Genomic DNA, 18,094 nt, shown 5'->3' on the forward strand with positions numbered 1-18,094 from the left:
CGGTATATGTTCTTTTTGGGGCCGAGTGCTAGGTCTATGTTAGAGTGAGAAATTTTTTGTAATCCTGTATATTTCCTTCCTTTTGCGCAACTCTGATCAAATTCTACGTTATTCGTAGTTTACTGTCTTCCGTACTTTGTATACTTTGGTTCATGGTCATATGCAGGACCTGTTGGTTATCGGTTTTTCTTTGTTTTGAGTTCCTTAGAACGTTAACATAAACGGAGGAAGCTGTCCAAACTTCAAGGTTCGACCTCAGGATTTGTGTTAGCGTTTGACGGGGCGTCACAGATGGTATCAGAGCTCATTAGTAGTTCTATATTGGGATTTCAAGCTCTTCCGTGTCTAGAGTCCTAGAACCTAGTAAGACTAAGATAGGATTTTAGGTTCATTCTGTTAGTAATGAAAATGATGTTCATTACTAAATTCCTATTCAAGATATTCATTAATTTTTTCAGAAGAACGACTTTAGCATGATGATAATAAATGCCTTGCTATTGATGAACATAAACGAGATGAACGGGCGAGGTAGAGGCTGAGGGAGAGGCCGAGACACAGTAGAGATGGGACAGGCATCAGATCAGACCCCCGATCCAATAGCACAACTAATGTCGTTTACGGGACAGATGGTTGAGTCCCAGAACAAGTTCAGGGAGGAGATGCTTGAGTCACAGGCTAGACTAGCCGAGGAAGTGGTTGAGTTGAGGGAGCGCTAGGCTTCTTCACAGGAAGTCGACCCTATTCCACCCTAGGAGCCACCATAGGAGCCACGGTCATAGGTTGTACCGCTGAGAACCACGGGGACTCCCCCACCCCAGACTTAGACAAATCCGAGGATGTGGCTACAGAACTTCCAGCGACTACGCCCACCCAGGTTTGAAGGTTCTTCCTACCCAGCAGAGGTCGAGGAGTGGGTTTTGAGGACCCGAGAGATTCTGAGCACCATAAAGTGCCTGAGAGACCAGTGGGTACCGGTGACTGCCTTTCAGTTTGACGGGGATGCCAGCTATTGGTGGCGTTCCGAGAGGAATGTTTTGGGAGAGGGACTCTTCTAGTAGGCCAACTTTGAGAGGATGTTCCTGGATAGATTCATATCTGAGACGGCCCGAGAAATCAAGCATCAAGAATTTTCAGGTTTGGTGCAAGGCAGTTTATCCGTTATGGATTATGAGCTGAGATTTATTAGATTATCATGATCTGTACCCGAGCTCATTTCGATCGATCTGCAGAAGGTTCGTAGATTTTTCAGAGAACTACGACCCTACCTAAGGGCCAGGATGTCAGTGATTGAGACCACTAACTATCGAGACACAGTGAGCCGAGCTCAGAGGGTCGAGCGAGAGGAGATGGAGCTACAGACTTCGAGGGGACAGGCCAATCGATCCCAGACTTCTTTTCCTCCTAGGGCAGATCCGGCCAAGAGGCCGATGCTTTCTAGACCGAGTACTTCGGGACCTACATATCCGCAGTATCGAGCTCCTACGCCGTCGAGTTATAAACTAGTTGGGGTTCCAGTGAGGCCAACAGGGCAAAGAGGACCAACCAAACAGATTTCGAGACCACTTGCCCCACAGTAACCTATACAGACGGGACCTTTGGCATGCTTTTGGTACGGGCAGACGGGGCATATCAGGAGGAACTGCCCTTCATCACAGTCACAGTCAGGGGTGGTTCCTAGACCCCAGGGCAGGGTGTATCATCTGACTCAGGAGGAGATACCAGTTTCAGACGAGGTGCTAGAAGGTACAATTTTGATTTCCAATGTTAAGATTCGAGTTTTGTTTGATACCGGCTCTTCTAGATCATATATTTCCATCGAAATTGCACAGTTGTAACACTTCGAGATTTCTGACACTGGTCGAGTAATGAAACTATCCACACCGTTTGGAGACCGACAAATAGCCCAGAGATTGTATCGAAACTGTATAATTAGGATAGAGGACTAAGAGATGAGTACCGACCTTATGACATTAGACAGTTGCGACTTTGATGTCATATTGGGGATGGATTGGCTAGTGCAGAACCATGCCCACGTGGATTGTTTCGCGAGGTCAGTAGTTTTTAGAAGGCCCGGATATCCGAAAGTCAAGGTTCGAGGATCCAGATATAAAAGAGATGACCCTATATACAACCAGTTGGGAACTTTGAGCGCAGTAGAGCTAGAGACATCACCGGATATGGTAGGGGTAGTTAAAGAATTTGGGGATGTTTTTCCAAATGAATTACCAAGTTTGCCTCCAAGTCGTGAGATAGAGTTTTCTATCGATTTGTTACTGGGCACAGGGCCTATCTCCATCGCACCATACCGAATAGCCCCTGTAGAAACCCGAGAGTTGAAAGCGCAGATTGATGAGTTTACTAACTTGGGGTTTATTCGACCGAGTTCCTCACCCTGGGGAGCACCCGTTTTATTTGTCAAGAAGAAGGATGGATCACTTCGATTATGTATCGACTATCGGAGGTTAAATCAAGAGACCATCAAGAATAAGTACCCCCTTCCACGCATCGATGATTTATTTGACCAACTGCAGGGTGCCCAATACTTCTCTAAGATCGATTTACGATCTGGGTACCACCAGTTGAGGATTCGGGAGGCAGATATTCTGAAAACTGCATTTCGGATCAGGCTAGGACACTTTGAGTATCTAGTGATGCCTTTCGGTCTAACGAATGCACCGGCAACATTCATGAATCTGATGTACCGGGTATTTTGGGAGCACCTCGACAAGTTTGTCATTGTGTTCATAGATGACATCTTAATTTACTCTAAGTCGAGGGAGGATCACGAGAGACACCTCAGAATCACATTACAGATTTTACATGGGCATAAGCTATATGCCAAGTTCAGCAAGTGTGAATTATGGCTCCAGAAAGTGAAATTCCTAGGACATGTGGTGTCCAATGAAGGGATGGCAGTAGACCCCTCCAAGGTTAAGCCGTATTGATGTGGGAACAGCCTAAGACAATGACAGACATTAGAAGTTTTCTTGGGATGACCGGCTACTATAGAAGGTTCATTGAGGGATTCTCCACTCTTGCAGCACCGTTGACGAAACTGACGCAGAAAAATGTCCGGTTTGAGTGGGATGACAAGTGCGAGACTGCATTTCAAGAATTAAAGAAAAGATTGATGACCACTCCAATTTTAGTATCTTCGATTCCGGGTGAAGGCTTGACAATCTTTACTGATACTTCTGGGATTGGTTTGGGTGATGCAATTTGGGAAAGTAGTGGCATACGCATCTAGGAAGTTGAAGAATCACGAGAAGAATTATCCAGTCCATGATCTTGAGTTAGCCGCTATAGTATTTGCACTACGCATTTGGAGACACTATCTATGCGGAGAGAAGTTTGAAGTGTTCTTTGATCATAAGAGCCTCAAGTATATATTCTCGCAATGAGAATTAAATATGAGGCAACGGCGTTGGATGGAGTACCTCAAGGACTACGACTTTACCCTTGAGTATCACCCGGGGAAAGCCAATGTGGTTGCCGACGCGTTTAGCAGAAACACCATAGCTCATATGATGTTGAAAGAATGGCAGTTGCTTGAACAAGCCACAGAAACCGTGTTTGAGACTCCGAGAGAAAGGTATAGGCCACACATATATCTAGGTACATTGAGGATTGAAAATGAGTTGATAACATGAATTAAAGAAGCCCAGAAAATAGATGAAGATGCGGGGGAATATAAGCTGAGAACTAGGGACTTGACTGACCTAGATTGGTCGAAAGGATCAGATGAGGTTCTTAGATTTCGAGGTAGGATGTGGGTACCGTAGGACTTGCAATTGAGGTCCGACATACTAGGCGAGGCACATTGTTCTCGATATTCGATTCACCCAGGAGGCACGAAGATGTATAGAGACCTACGAAGGAATTTCTGGTTTCCGAGTATGAAGAAGGTAATTGCAGAATATGTAGGTAGATGCCTAACTTGCAGCAAGTCAAGGCAGAAGATAGTAACCCAGCAGGCTTGCTCCAACCATTACCCATAGAGGAATGGAAATGGGAACACGTGACCATGGACTTTGTAGTAGGGTTACCAAGAGCTAATGACAGGTCGGATGCCATATGGGTGATTGTGGATCGACTGACGAAATCAACGCATTTCATCCCAATCCGAGTCTCGTTCAGTGTCGATAAACTGAACCAGATATACATAGCTGAGATAGTACGACTACATGGAGTGCCAGTTTCTATCGTGTCAGACAGGGATCCCAGATTTACTTCTCGATTCTTGGAGAGTCTGCACAAAGCAATGGGTACTCAATTGAACTTCAGTACAACATTCCACCCACAGTCTGATGGACAGTCTGAGTGAGTAATTCAGATTTTGAAGACATGTTACGGGCATGTGTTTTGGATTTTGGAGGGAGTTGGAAGCGTCACTTACCATTGGTGGAATTCTCCTATAATAACAACTTCCAAGCTAGTATCAGCATGGCACCATTCGAGGCTTTATACGGTAGGCCGTGTCAATCACCGATATGTTGGGCAGAAACAGGAGATGCCACGGTATTATGACCCGAGATTGTTGAGGAAACTACTGAGACAGTATGCATTATTCGGGACAGACTAAAAGCTGCTCAGAGTAGACAGAAAAGCTATGCAGACAAACGACGCAGACCTTTGGAATTTCAAGTTGGGGATCAAGTATTCTTGAAGGTATCGCCTCAAAGAGGGATCTCCAGATTTGGCGTGAGGGGCAAATTAAAGCTGCGATTTGTAGGACCATTTGAGATAGTTGAATGAATAGGTCCTGTGGCGTACCAATTGATTCTACCCCCACAGCTTGAGCAAGTTCACAATGTGTTCCACGTGTCCATGCTGAAGAAGTACTTACTAGACCCTTCACACGTGGTCGACTTGCAGAATTTAGAGGTGGATGAAGACATATCCAATGAGGAAAGTGCAGTACAGATACTAAACAGAAGGATAAAACAACTCAGATCAAAATCTATCCCTCTAGTGAGGTATTGTGGAGGCACCACAACGTAGAAAAAGCCACGTGGGAAAGAGAAGTTGAGATGCAAGCTAAGTATCCAGAACTATTCCGAGAATAAGGTATGATTTCAATTTCGAGGATGAAATTTTTATTTAGGGGGGGAGAATGTAACACCCTGAGTTTTTAATTTATATCTCGAGGAAATCTAATTGTGAATTTCGATAAAATTCTAAAAGAAGGACTCAGGGTAGAATACTCAAATTTTAGTCCATTCATTTTTGACAAATTTTAACTTTGCCATTATGTTTAAATCGATCGAAATATATACTTTAGCTTGTAAGAACGCTCAAATTCGAGTTCGGATGAGAAAGTTATAAAATCCTCGAATTTCGTGTTAAGTGGGACCCAAAATAGTGAATTTTTTATAGAGGAAGAATCAGGAAAATTTAACTACACCATGAGGTCCGCAACAAAAAATTATTCGAAATGGAATACTCATGTCAATTTCCGAGTTCGAATGGTCAAGATTTTGTCAAAAATAGAAATGAAAGAAAAATATAAAAATGCCCTCAGCTTTTATTATAAAAAAAATCAACTCATTCTTTTATTCATTTTCTCCTCGCCAACTCACAAAGAATCAGCCCATTCTCCAACCCTAGGGTTTCAACACTTCCCATCAAGATCTATCGCAAGCAAGCCCGAGTTAATCATCGACGAAGGAGAGAAAGTTGTCGGCATCGACGAACTTCACTCCTTCAACCCGTTTAACCTTCATTTTCCTTTCTTTCTTTGGTTCTCTCAGAAAAATCAGCAAGTAGGTTCATCTATACCCACTTAGAGTCTCATCAAAACGAAGGGAGAGTTGTCCATCATCATTGAAAAAGGGAAAAATACCTTCAAAGAGGGTTTTGGAATCAACTCGATCCTTGACACCCGAGCTCAACCACTATCGAAACTTCGAGCCGCCAAACATTGACTAGTTGTGTTGGTTCATCGCCATTGGCAATCACAAATCAAGAAGGGGACTCTCAACTCTTATTAATAACCGTAGATTTCAGAAAATTGCATTTAGGGATTTTCGAAACTTTTGTTGTGTTTTAAAAATTGTAAAATGTTGTTGTAGTTGCTCTAATTCATGCTAGACTTAAGATATTTGATGTATTCTATCGTGATTTAATTATTGGATCCATGGGTGGGTTATTAGAATCGAAAACGAGCGAAAAAATGGAAAAATTCGTAAAAACCCAATATTTTGTCGGTGCCACCGTGCTCCATTCACGGTGCTACCGTGAAAATCAAAATGTGTCTAAATTTTTTTTCTGATATTTTTTTTTTGGATTCCTCATACTTTTAACATGCCAAATCGACTACTTATGGCTCCCGTAACTCCTTCAAACAAAGCGGTAAAAAAATAAATAAATTTTCATCACGACGGGAATGTTTTAAGTATTCGCGTGATATCTTTTGCATTTATTTGAATTAGGTTACAAAATTACATTGCTCTTTTTATATTATTTAGGGTCTTCATTTATTTCGACAACTTTGAAAATTTGAGTTTCCGACACTTAGTCAAATTTTCATCGATTTTTCCCAATTTTGGCAGTTTGCCTTCGCATACTTTTTGGGACCCTGTTTTAACAAAAATTGGATAGTTTTTTATTAAAGGATAAAATTGATTTTTGCAAGCTTGAAAAAGAAATACTTTGTTTGAAAAGTCGAGAAGTAAAAACACGGTAGAATGGGAAAGGGATGAATCGGTAAAATGTCAGAATCATACCGAGGGATGATGTCTGCATTTTACGTTGTATGTTGTATGTAGGTTGGTGAAAGGATATCCAGGTTATTAATGAAAGGGTTGCATGTTTATTTAAATTTATGTTGGCGCAGAGGCTCCGAGTATTGTTGTTTATTTTAGGCCGGGTGGCCACAGTTGCATAGTAGGAACTGGATATCCATTCTCAACCCTGTTCTGTTAATTTCTCTTTTGTTTTAAATGGAAAACAATATATATATATATATATGTAGCTATTTTGTGAGCTGTTAAAGGGTCTGTGAATACCTGAAAGGATAGTGCGTCACATCATCCGGAGGGATGTATTATCCTGGGATGTACGGTAGGGACTAACAAGCTCATACATGGTATGGGACGCGTATGAGAGTGGAGTCACAACTGGAATCCGGGTCCATTCCTTTCTTATCTTTACCAGTGAACGTGTATTGTAAAGGTGGTCGTATACGAGTAGAGTGTTATTTTAGGAATCACATGCATGCCTGATAGGCATAGACGAAGATGATTAGTCAGTGAGCACTAACAATTTAGTAGTAGTCGAACGTTCTGACACATCGAAAAGAGACCCATTGCTTACGGTCACGTCAAATGGCCCGCCTAAACCGGATAAATGGTCCCATATATATTTGGCGGTCAATAAGAACAATACTGATTACTAATATCTAGCTGCATAGAATGAAGAAACCAAGACATCACAGTGGCCTTCTCATGATCCCATTTACCATACATATGGTCAAAAAGGCTAGGGACAATAATTGCACCAGTCAAGTATCAAGTCTTTCCTTTTCCATCGACTTAAAGCATAACATACTGAGACGGAGGAAGAAAATTCTCTCCATTAAACTTCACTATAGTAATTTGAAGGTTGGGAACTTCATTATGAGAAACACCAATGCTTCATTTACGATTCGATCAAACATTGGAGGATTGAGTAACCTTAGACATTTAACTGTAAACACCCAAATTTGGCTGGGCCCTTGATGCAAAGTGTCCCAAATCTATAAAAATTGGATTAGGTCCTCAAAGTCCAAACCTTCAAAATTTTCTTTTTCTTTTAATAAATACGTAAGGTCCTTCCTACACTTCTCAACCCAACCCAATCATAATCCAATTCAACTCAACCCATTACTATACCCAAGTCCAACCTACCACCTAAGTCTGTTGGACACAACCCATCACCACACCTATTCAATCCACTACCCAATAATTCTACCCAAGTCCAACCATCCTACCCAATTCCCAAAGATCACAAACAATCACCCAAGATCATTAAAGTAGGACACATGTCACCACCTTATCCTACATCTTGGTGGAACTATCGTTGTTCTTTCCACCGGAGTTAATATTAATCTTACTTGTAGGGCAAGTAGGGGATCGAATCCAAGAGAAATAGGGAGTAGAGTTAAGCTAAGAGGATAAAATTCGAATTAACCAAAAGAAATTAAAACTATTTTTATTTGTATTTTTAAACTTATCAAGAAGATTTAAAGTTGTTAGAAAATGAACCAAAGTAAATGAAGTTAAAAGCAAGTAAACTTATGAAATTAAAGCACTATTGGAGGTGGATCTACCTAAAACATATTGATGAGAAATTCCTAGCCTCTAGCCTTTTTATAACTCAATCGTAAGGGCTTGGTGTTAGCTCCTTAGATTGAAAAGTTTAGAAAATGAAATCAAATGAGGGAACATAAATAAAGTAGAATTTCTTGAACTTCCTACTACCAATTATCTAGTTTAAGCATACTTTATCTTTATTTAATCTAAGTATAAAGTATCTATATTAAGAATAAAAGGTACAAGAAATCTTAAAGAGAACTCATGAGTATTTTAAATAAAAGAAAGGCATAAAATTATAAATAACACAAGAACTTACTCTAGGCTTTTCTACTCTCCAATGGCGGGGAGCTTAGCCTAATGTCATTGCAAGATAGAGAAGATAAGAGATGAAAGAACTTTTTTTCATTTCATGGAGAAACTTACAAATTCTTCTTCTTCTACTTCTTACAAGACTATTTAGCTAAAAGGAAAATAACTAGAAGATAAAAATACAAAAATATAAAAAAAGAGACTAAGAACCTTAGATTAAAAGAGTTTTGAATAAGAGAACCAAGAAGGAGAGTTTCTCTAGAGATTGAAGCTCTATATATAGAGAAAAATATGTGTAGAAGAGTCCAAAAAAACCTTCCACTTTTCTTTGCACAAAAAGACAAAAGATGATAATATGAGTTAAAGATTAGGACAATCTAAAGTGGGCCCAAATGCTTTTGCCTTGAGATTTTGATTCTATAATGTTGATTTTCTACACAAGAAACACATGTAATTAGATTTATCTAGTGAATGAATTTATTTATGTATAATTAAACCTATTTAACATGCAACATGATGTTTCGAGGCTTATTATGATTATTACTTTAATATGGAGAAATAGGGACAAAAATCAAAGTATATAAGATGAACATAATGATATTTCACAAATCAGTCAAAGGTCATTTATGTTTGAACAAAGTTCTAAGTTTTTATTCCTCATTTTAGAAAATTTTAAAGATAACTTGAATGTTTGTGTGATTTTCTGATTTTTTTCTTTTTAAAAGTAACATTTTTTTAGGAACAAGATTTCACCTCCTAATTACTAAGAATGATCGGTTTTACCTAAATTCTAACTCGAAACTAAGCATACTGTCTAGGATTGTGAGAGGTGTGGATGTTTACTTTAATACCTCTTACAGACTTTATCTGTGATATTCCAATTTACTCACATTTTTACCATTGACGACTTTCACCCTACTGAATTAATTGGTCTCATTGGACTCTTTTTATTTTTGTACTTTTTCAATTCTAACCTTTTTACTTTACTTTGATCTTTTTCACAACTTTTCTGCTTTTTATTTTCTTAACTTTTTCATACTTCATCATTTTTTGGTGTTCTTTTTACAAAAAACAGGTAGCCTTTTTCAAGGTACCCAGTCTAATCTTATAGTTGCTGTCTAAGTCATATTAACCCCAGTTTTATTTTTCTTCTAACCAGCCAACCAAAGGACAAGGAAGTCATAGTTCACAATACTAGATTTTTCCTAAAACTCTAAACAAATAAGAGGGTCAACTCTTGTTCCATAAAATCTTATTTTTTCAAGTACTCAATCAAAAGTAAATTTTTCAAAGAAATTTTTTCATGATTTTCTTAATGAAGAACAACCAAAAAGAACTTATGATCAAAAGTTAGGACATAAACTTGATATTTGAAATTCATATGTAAAAAGTACACACAAAGATTTTGAAGAAAATATTTCTAAAGAATTAAATATTTTTGATTTTTTTTCTGAAAACATGAAACTAAACTAAAATGAAACATGAAACTAAACTAGAATGCTATGTAATGCAATTGTAAGCTAAACCAATACCCTCAAACCTAAATGAAATATTATCCTCAATATACACGCAATAAGGAAAGAAAGAAAAAAGTTAGATCACACATGAAATAGATTGGACATTAATATGCAAAATCTTGCTACAACTGATGTAAAACTCCAAATTTCTGACTTGTATCTCGAGAAAATAAATAGTTAAATTTTGAGAAAATCTTGAAAGTGGGACTTAAGGGTAAAACTTTAGGATGTTTCTGATAATTTTTAATTGAATCTAACATCACCATTGAATTCAAAATAGTCAAAAAAATATGTTTTAGCCTATAAGCAAGCTAAAATGAGAATCCGAATAGAAAAGTTATAAAATCCTTGATTGTTGAGTTGGATCAGGCTAAAATATTGACTTTTTGTTAGAGCAAAATTTTTTAAGATTCGATCATACCATTGGATTCGTAATGAAAAATTATTGAACATGTACTATTTTTTTGTCATTTTGAGAGCACAAAAAGTTGAATTATCGTCAAAAACGAAAATTACGCTAATTTTAAGGGTCACCTCAGGCCAAAAATGTAAATTTTTTTAGAGATATAATTTTTAGAAATTGACCACACTATTAGATCCGGATAAAAAAATTAGACGAAATAGAGTATTCATTTGTCACTTTTAGAGTTCAGATGGTCAAGTTATCGTCGATCAAAACAATATGCAAAATATCGATTTCATCCTAAAAATTAATATTCAATGAACTCAAATTGAGTTGTTGAATATTAGAAAGTGGATATTTTGTTTGAAAGATTGAAAATAGTAAAAATAAAAAAATAGGAAAAAAGGGTATGAAACGGTAAAGTGTTAGAGTCACAGCCGAGGGGTGATGTTTGCATTTTACATTGTTGTGTTGTAAGTAGGTTGATGAATGGATATCCAGGGATAATGTTAGTGATTGCATATTTATTTTCTTTCTGTTAGCGCGATGCGCTGTTTACTTTTCCATTCTGTTATTTATTTTAAGTCGGGTGACCACAATTGCATGGCAGGAAACTGGATATCTATTCTCAACTTTGTATTATTATCAACTTTGTATTATTAATTTGTCTTTTGTTTTCAAATGAAAATAATATATATATATATATATATATGTAGCTATTTTGTGAGTTGTTAAAGAGTTTGTGAATGCCTTAAGGGATAGTGCGTCATATCATCCGCAGTGGTGTACTAGCCTGGGATGTACGATAGGAACCACCAATCTCATACATGGTATGGGACGCGTATGAAAATGGAGTCATAGTTGGAATCCGAGTTATTCCTCTCTATCTTTCAGAGTGAACTTGTAATGTAAAAGTGGTCGTATACGAATGGTTTGTATATTTGGGAATCACATGCACGCCTGATAGACATAGGCGAAGATGATTAGTCAGTGATCATTAACAATCTATAGTAGTCAAACATTCTGACACATCGAAAAGAGACCCATTGTTTACGGTCACGTCAAACGGTCAGCTTGAGCCGGATAAATGGTCATGAAAGTGTGGTAAACAATGACCAATCACAAAATCAGGAACTAAGAGTTATTATGAAATTTCATGTCCCGACTGGGAGCAATCCAGTCGTCAAACCCAACATTCTAATTCCATTACTCCACCATTGTGTATTATGTATGTGTTGTCTTATTTTGATATATAAACTGAAATGCATGTTTAATGTTTCTATTTAATCAATTAGATTTGTATAAAAAGAAAATGTTATAGTGAGTACTGCTGATCGATGTAATGTGAGTTTTGAAATGTTTAGTTGCTAATCCCTGGCTATATGTACCAGTTAATCATAGTTTCTTCTGTAAAATTTTACACATTTAAAATGATTCAGTATGTTTATTCGTTCATGTTAGGAGAGGTTATTGACAGAAATTATTTGCTTTCCTACTAGGTACCACTGTTACTCACCATTTCCTTCTCCATTTTTTTTAATTTCAGAGTCAGAGCGTGGCGAGACAGGTATAAGCACATGTGAGGATCATCTGGGGGGTCAGATAGACAATCAGAGTCCATCACCTGGTGAGTATTGAGATTATACTCGATTTAACCAAGAGTGTTATAAATTTGTGCTGAGTGTTAGGAGTTTTGTTAGAATGAAGAATTTTCTTATAATCCGGTATATAAATTTCTTCTTCCGCACTATGATCTATCGTTCGTTATTAGATATATATATATATATATATAGGCTTCCGCTGTTATTATATTTTGTATATATATGCAGGATAATGTATGTCGTTTATCAGGTACAGGTTGAACGCCTTGGAATGTAATATAAATAGAAAAGACTATAACAAAATTTCGAGGTGCTACCTAGTGCCTCGAGATCTGTCATTGGGATTTTGTGTTAGCATTTGGCGAGGTGCCACAAATGGTATCAGAGCATATTATTCGATACGTATGGGATACAGATCTGTTGTATTTTGGAGAATAGGTTGATACCACTGATATTAAAGCGATAATCATAGAATGTCACTAAGAATTCGATTTTCGAGCTAATTAGTAGTTCCGTATTGGAATTACGAGTTCTTCCATGTCAATAAGTCTAGGTTACGGATAAAGACAAGCAAGAGGAGTTCTTCCGTGTCAGTAAGCCTAGGATAGGATTTTAGGTTTGTTCTATTAGTAATGGAAATTGAGTCCATTACTAAGATTCACGCTACGGTAGCAATTCATAGTTACGTAAGTACGATTTTGGCCTTATTCTGATAAGTGCTTTGTTACGGATAAACACAAGCGAGAGGAGTGGACGAGGAAGATGTTAAAACGCAATAGAGACAAGACAAGTTCTGGATCAGACCACTAACCCGATAGCACAGTTAATGTCATTTATAGTATAGATGGCTAGGTCTAATGTCAAGTTGAGAGAGGAAATATGAATAATACAACCACCACCATCTCGAAACCAAGTAAAAGGAAGCCAATTAGTATCTAATAAGAAACAAACAATTACGAAACTAGCAAATTATAGGAAAAATAACTATACGTGAGGAATGATATTATAGACATACCAACTAAATGGATGGAAGACTTTTATAAGAAACAACAACATATACTACTAAATCGATCGAAAGAAAGACTTGTAATATATTATGAATGTGGCAAATTGGAATATAAAGAAGAGCAATGTTCGGGTCGACTTCAAACGATTAAGGATGCGTGGCTCAAAAAGATGCTAGATAAGCCAATTCAGGAAATAATAATGCCACTAGATTTTAATAAAGTTGATAACGTACACATGTCATCCCAAATTGATAAGACTAGCAATCGGAAGTGAGAAATGGTACAAGACTTACCAATTTGCAAGACCCACCACTAAATCCAAGAAATGAGAGAGCATTGGTTTTCTTCGCAAAAGACAAATATTATTCCACCTCAGGGACTACTACCACAGGTCGTGCCTTTGAAGAATGAGAGAATTCCCCAGTCTAAAGGACAGGTAAATCTAGGGATGTGGTTGTAGAATTTTCAAATGATTACATCCACAAAGATTTGACGGTTTTTCCAATCCGATTGAGGTCAATGAGTGGGTTTGGAAGACCTGAGATATTTTGAGTGCCATGTAGTGCCCGAGAGATCAATGGGTGATGGTGACTTTATTCGAGTTGGACGAGGATGCCAGTTATTAGTAACGTTTTGATAGGAATGTATTGGGAGATGGATCGTTTGAGTTGGTGGCCTTCGAGAGGATGTTTGTTGATAGATTTATATCCGAGACTACTTAAGAAATCAAGCAGTAAGAGTTTTTGGGATTAGTGCAGGGTAATCTATCGATTACATACTTTGATATGATGTTCACTAGGTTGTCACGATATGCGTTCGAGCTTATCCTGACAGATCTGCAGAAGGTCCGTAGATTCTTTAGAGGACCACAACCCTACCTAGGGGCCAAGAGATCGATTATTAAGACTACCAATTATAGAGATACGATGAGTTTAACTTAGAAGGTAGAGTAAGGGAAAATGGAGTTACAAACCTCCAGGGGGCAAATTAGTCGACCTTAGACTTTTTTTTCTCCCAGATTAGATCTGGCCAAGAGGCTGATGGATTCGAGGCCAATCTCCCTCGGATCAGTATATCCACAATATAGACTTCCTCCACTACCGAGTTGTAGAGTCCCCCATCATTGAGTTATAGAGAAGTTGGAGTTCCAATGACGCCAACAGGGCCAAAGAAACGAACAAGAAATGTTCAGAGCCTATAGACCCTAGTCTACCAACTACCCACAAAATCTATGAAAACAAGATTGTTGACATGTTACGTATGTGGCTAGGTGGGACATATCAGGAGAAAGTATCCTCTATCACAATCGCGAGCAAGGGTTGTGGCCCAGGAGAATGTACCTCTTTTCAACGAAATTTTGGAAGGTACAGTTTTTTATTATAATATTAAAAAGTGGAGTTATATTCAACACTAGTTCCTCTAGATCATATAATTATACTGAGAGTTTGCACACTTGCTAGAGCTAGAAACTACTGACACGGATCGAGTAATGCAATTATCTATACCATTGGGAGGCTTTGCGAAGAAAGAATGAGATTTTTGGAAGATCATTTAAGAACTTGCAAAACATATGTGTTAGAATAATTGTAAAGTTTGAGAAAACAAGTGCGATTTGTAAGGTTAGTGAAGTGACTATGTTGCAAGAAAATATGTGTGATGTAACCAAGATAAAGTTAAATGAATAAGGTTTAATCAATATTACAATGATATTTAAGTAGTATCTAGTAGAAATTATAATTTTGGGGTAGAGTAAGAAAGTGTGTGTTTTGCAGAATGGTTCTATCATCGTAACTCGAGCAAGCCTTCAAGGTGTTCCACGTGTCCATGTTGAAAAAGTATTTGCCAGATCCTTCACATGTGGTTAATTAGCAAGATAATTTATTGGATGTGTTTAAAGAAGAAGTATAAGTTGGTTGATGTAAGGTAAAATGGGAAGTACATATATATCTCGAATTAGAGTTGATGAGCAAAAAGATGTGATGTAGGATTTATCCACTCGAGTAAGATTTTAAATTATAAAGATTATGACAGAGGTTTTAATAAAATATAACAATAAATAAAATATAGAATATTGAGTTGAATATAAAGATAGTGGTGTGTTTGCAGTAAATCTATGCATTGAGGAGTAATATTCCTGACAATTATGAGTAAAACATAATAGACGGTATAATTGAGGAGAAAAATAAAGATAAAGAATAGAGAAGATGTGAAAAGATTGTTGTTGATAGATATTGATGGGAAAGTGTGATAATGTGAGTTGATTATTATCTTAAGATTTTACAAATAATGGATTTGTTGGAGTATGAGTTTGAATTAGAGTGATTAATTAATGAATGTGTTGAATTGACACAATATAGGTGACATAAGGTTATAAATTATAAATGAGATTGACTTGAGACCAAGAATAGATGATAATCGAAAATATGTATTGTTCATTATACATGTTGTGTTAACATGATGATGATAAATTTTGGTAAGGTATGATTTCAATTTCGATGAAGAAATTTTTATTAAGGGGTGGAGAATGTAAAACCCTGAATTTCTTATTCGTATCTCGAGGAAAAATAAATAGTGAAATTTTAAGAAAATCTTAAAAGTGGAATATAGGGGTAAAACTTTAGGATGTTTCTAATCATCTTTAATGGAATCTGACCTCACCATTGAATTCAAAATGGTCGAAAAATATGATTTAGCCTGTAAGCACACTTAAATAGGAATCCGAACAGAAAAGACACAAAATCCTCAATTGCCGAGTCAAACCAGGCTAAAATAATGACTTTTTTTTAGAGTAAGAATTTTTAAGATTTGATCATATCATTGAGTTCATAACAAAAAATTATTGAACATGGACTATATATTTGTCATTTTTGGAGCACAAAAAGTCGAATTATCGTTAAAAATGAAAATAACGTCAATTTTAGTGGTCACTTCAGGCCAAAACTGTAAATTTTTTTAAAGACAAAATTTATAAAAATTGACCACACTATTATATCAAAAATGAAAAATTAAACGAAATAGAGTATTCATTCGTCACTTTTGGAGTCCGAATAGTCAAGTTATCGTCGATCGAAACAATAGGCAAAATACTTATTTCGTCCCAAAATTTATATAAATAAAACTTTCCAATTTTTTTTCCTATGATCTTCCCCAACTCGTCCAAACAGCCGCGACATATGAAACAGAAATTTTTTTTTTTTTTTTACTGATCTTCCACCTTAGATTTAAGACTAACGGCTCGCCGTCGACGATCAACGCAGAAGGAAAAAAGATCTGCAGTCTCGACATCTACGAAATCCACCCAAGATCTTTTCGTTTCACTTTCTTTTTCATCCCATATCGTCAAAAATCAGCTGTATTTATATACGGGAGTTTCAAAACTTTGACCTCGAATTTCATCCGTTTTGGGATCAAACCGTCCTCTACCGCAGAAAGGAGAAAAGACGACAGCGTTGAGATCTTCGAAACCACCGGGTCAAACTCAAAAATTAGTAACTTGAAGTTTTAACCACCTCGATTTCCGTGCATGTGTTTCAATTCTTTCTCATAGAGATTATAAGGAACTCTCAAGTTCTATTAGTAATCGTAGATTGTGAAATTTGAATTTAGGATTTTATTAAAAATTTGTGGTGTGTTTTCAAAAATTTAGAATTTAATTGATTATTTCAAATTCACGCCAGAATTTGCATATTTGATATGTCTAATTGTATTTTGTAAAAACTTATATGTGGGTAGGATATTTCAACGGGTTATTTCCGTCAGTTGGTCATGTGCACCGTTCGGACCCCGTTTTGATCTAAGTTTTGTACTTTTTCAATGTTATTGATAAAAATGAATTTCATAATTGGAAAAATATATTCAATGAACTCAAATTGAGTTGATGAATGTCAGCAAGTGGATATTTTGTTTGAAAGATAGAAAACAGTAAAAATAAAAAAAGAAAAAGAAAAAGAAAAAATGGTATGAAACGGTAAAATGTCAGTCATACCCGAGGGGTGATGTCTGCATTTTACATTATTGTGTTATGTATAGGTTGGTGAATGGATATCCATGGATAATGTTACTAGTTGCATGTTTATTTACTTTCTTTTAGCGTGAGGTACTGTTTAATTTTCCTTTCTGTTATTTATTTTAAGCCGAGTGGCCACAATTGCATGGTAGGAAACTTGATATCTATTCTTACCTTTGTATTGTTAATTTCTCTTTTGTTTTCAAATGAAAATAATATATATATATATATATATATATATATATATATGTAGTTATTTTGTGAGCTGTTAAAGTATTTGTTAATGCTAAAGGGATAGTCCGTCATATCATCCGGAGTGGCGTACTATCTTGAGATGTACGATAGGAACCACCAAGCTCATACTTGGTATGGGACGCGTATGAGAGTGGAGTCACAATTAGAATCCAGGTTATTCCTCTCTATCTTTATCAGTGAACTTGTAATGTAAAGGTGGTATCATACGAATGATTTGTATATTTGGGAATCACATGCACGCCTGATAGGCATAGACGAAGATGATTAGTGAGTGATCACTAACAATCCATAGTAGTCAAACGTTCTGATATATCGAAAAGAGACCCATTGCTTACGGTCACGTCAAACGATCAGCCTAAGTTGGATAAATGGTCCCGCAAGTATGGTGAACTGCGACCGATCACAAAATCAGGAACTAAGACTTATTATGAAACTTCATACCCCGACTAGGAGTGATCCAGTCGTGAATCCCAACTCTATAATTCCACTACTCCACTATTGTGTATTATGTATATGTTGCCTTATTTTGATATATAAACTAAAATGCATGTTTAATATGTTAATTTGATCAATTAGATTTGTATAAAAAGAGAATGTTATAGTGAGTACTACTGATCGAACTAATGTGAGTTTTAAAATGTTTAGTCGCTAATCCCAGGCTATATGTACCAGGTAATCGTAGTTTCTTCTGTAAAATTTTGT

Source organism: Akebia trifoliata, chromosome 7 (assembly GCF_017979445.1).
Source record: "Akebia trifoliata isolate Shusen 1 chromosome 7, ASM1797944v1, whole genome shotgun sequence".
Classification (NCBI taxonomy): domain Eukaryota; kingdom Viridiplantae; phylum Streptophyta; class Magnoliopsida; order Ranunculales; family Lardizabalaceae; genus Akebia; species Akebia trifoliata.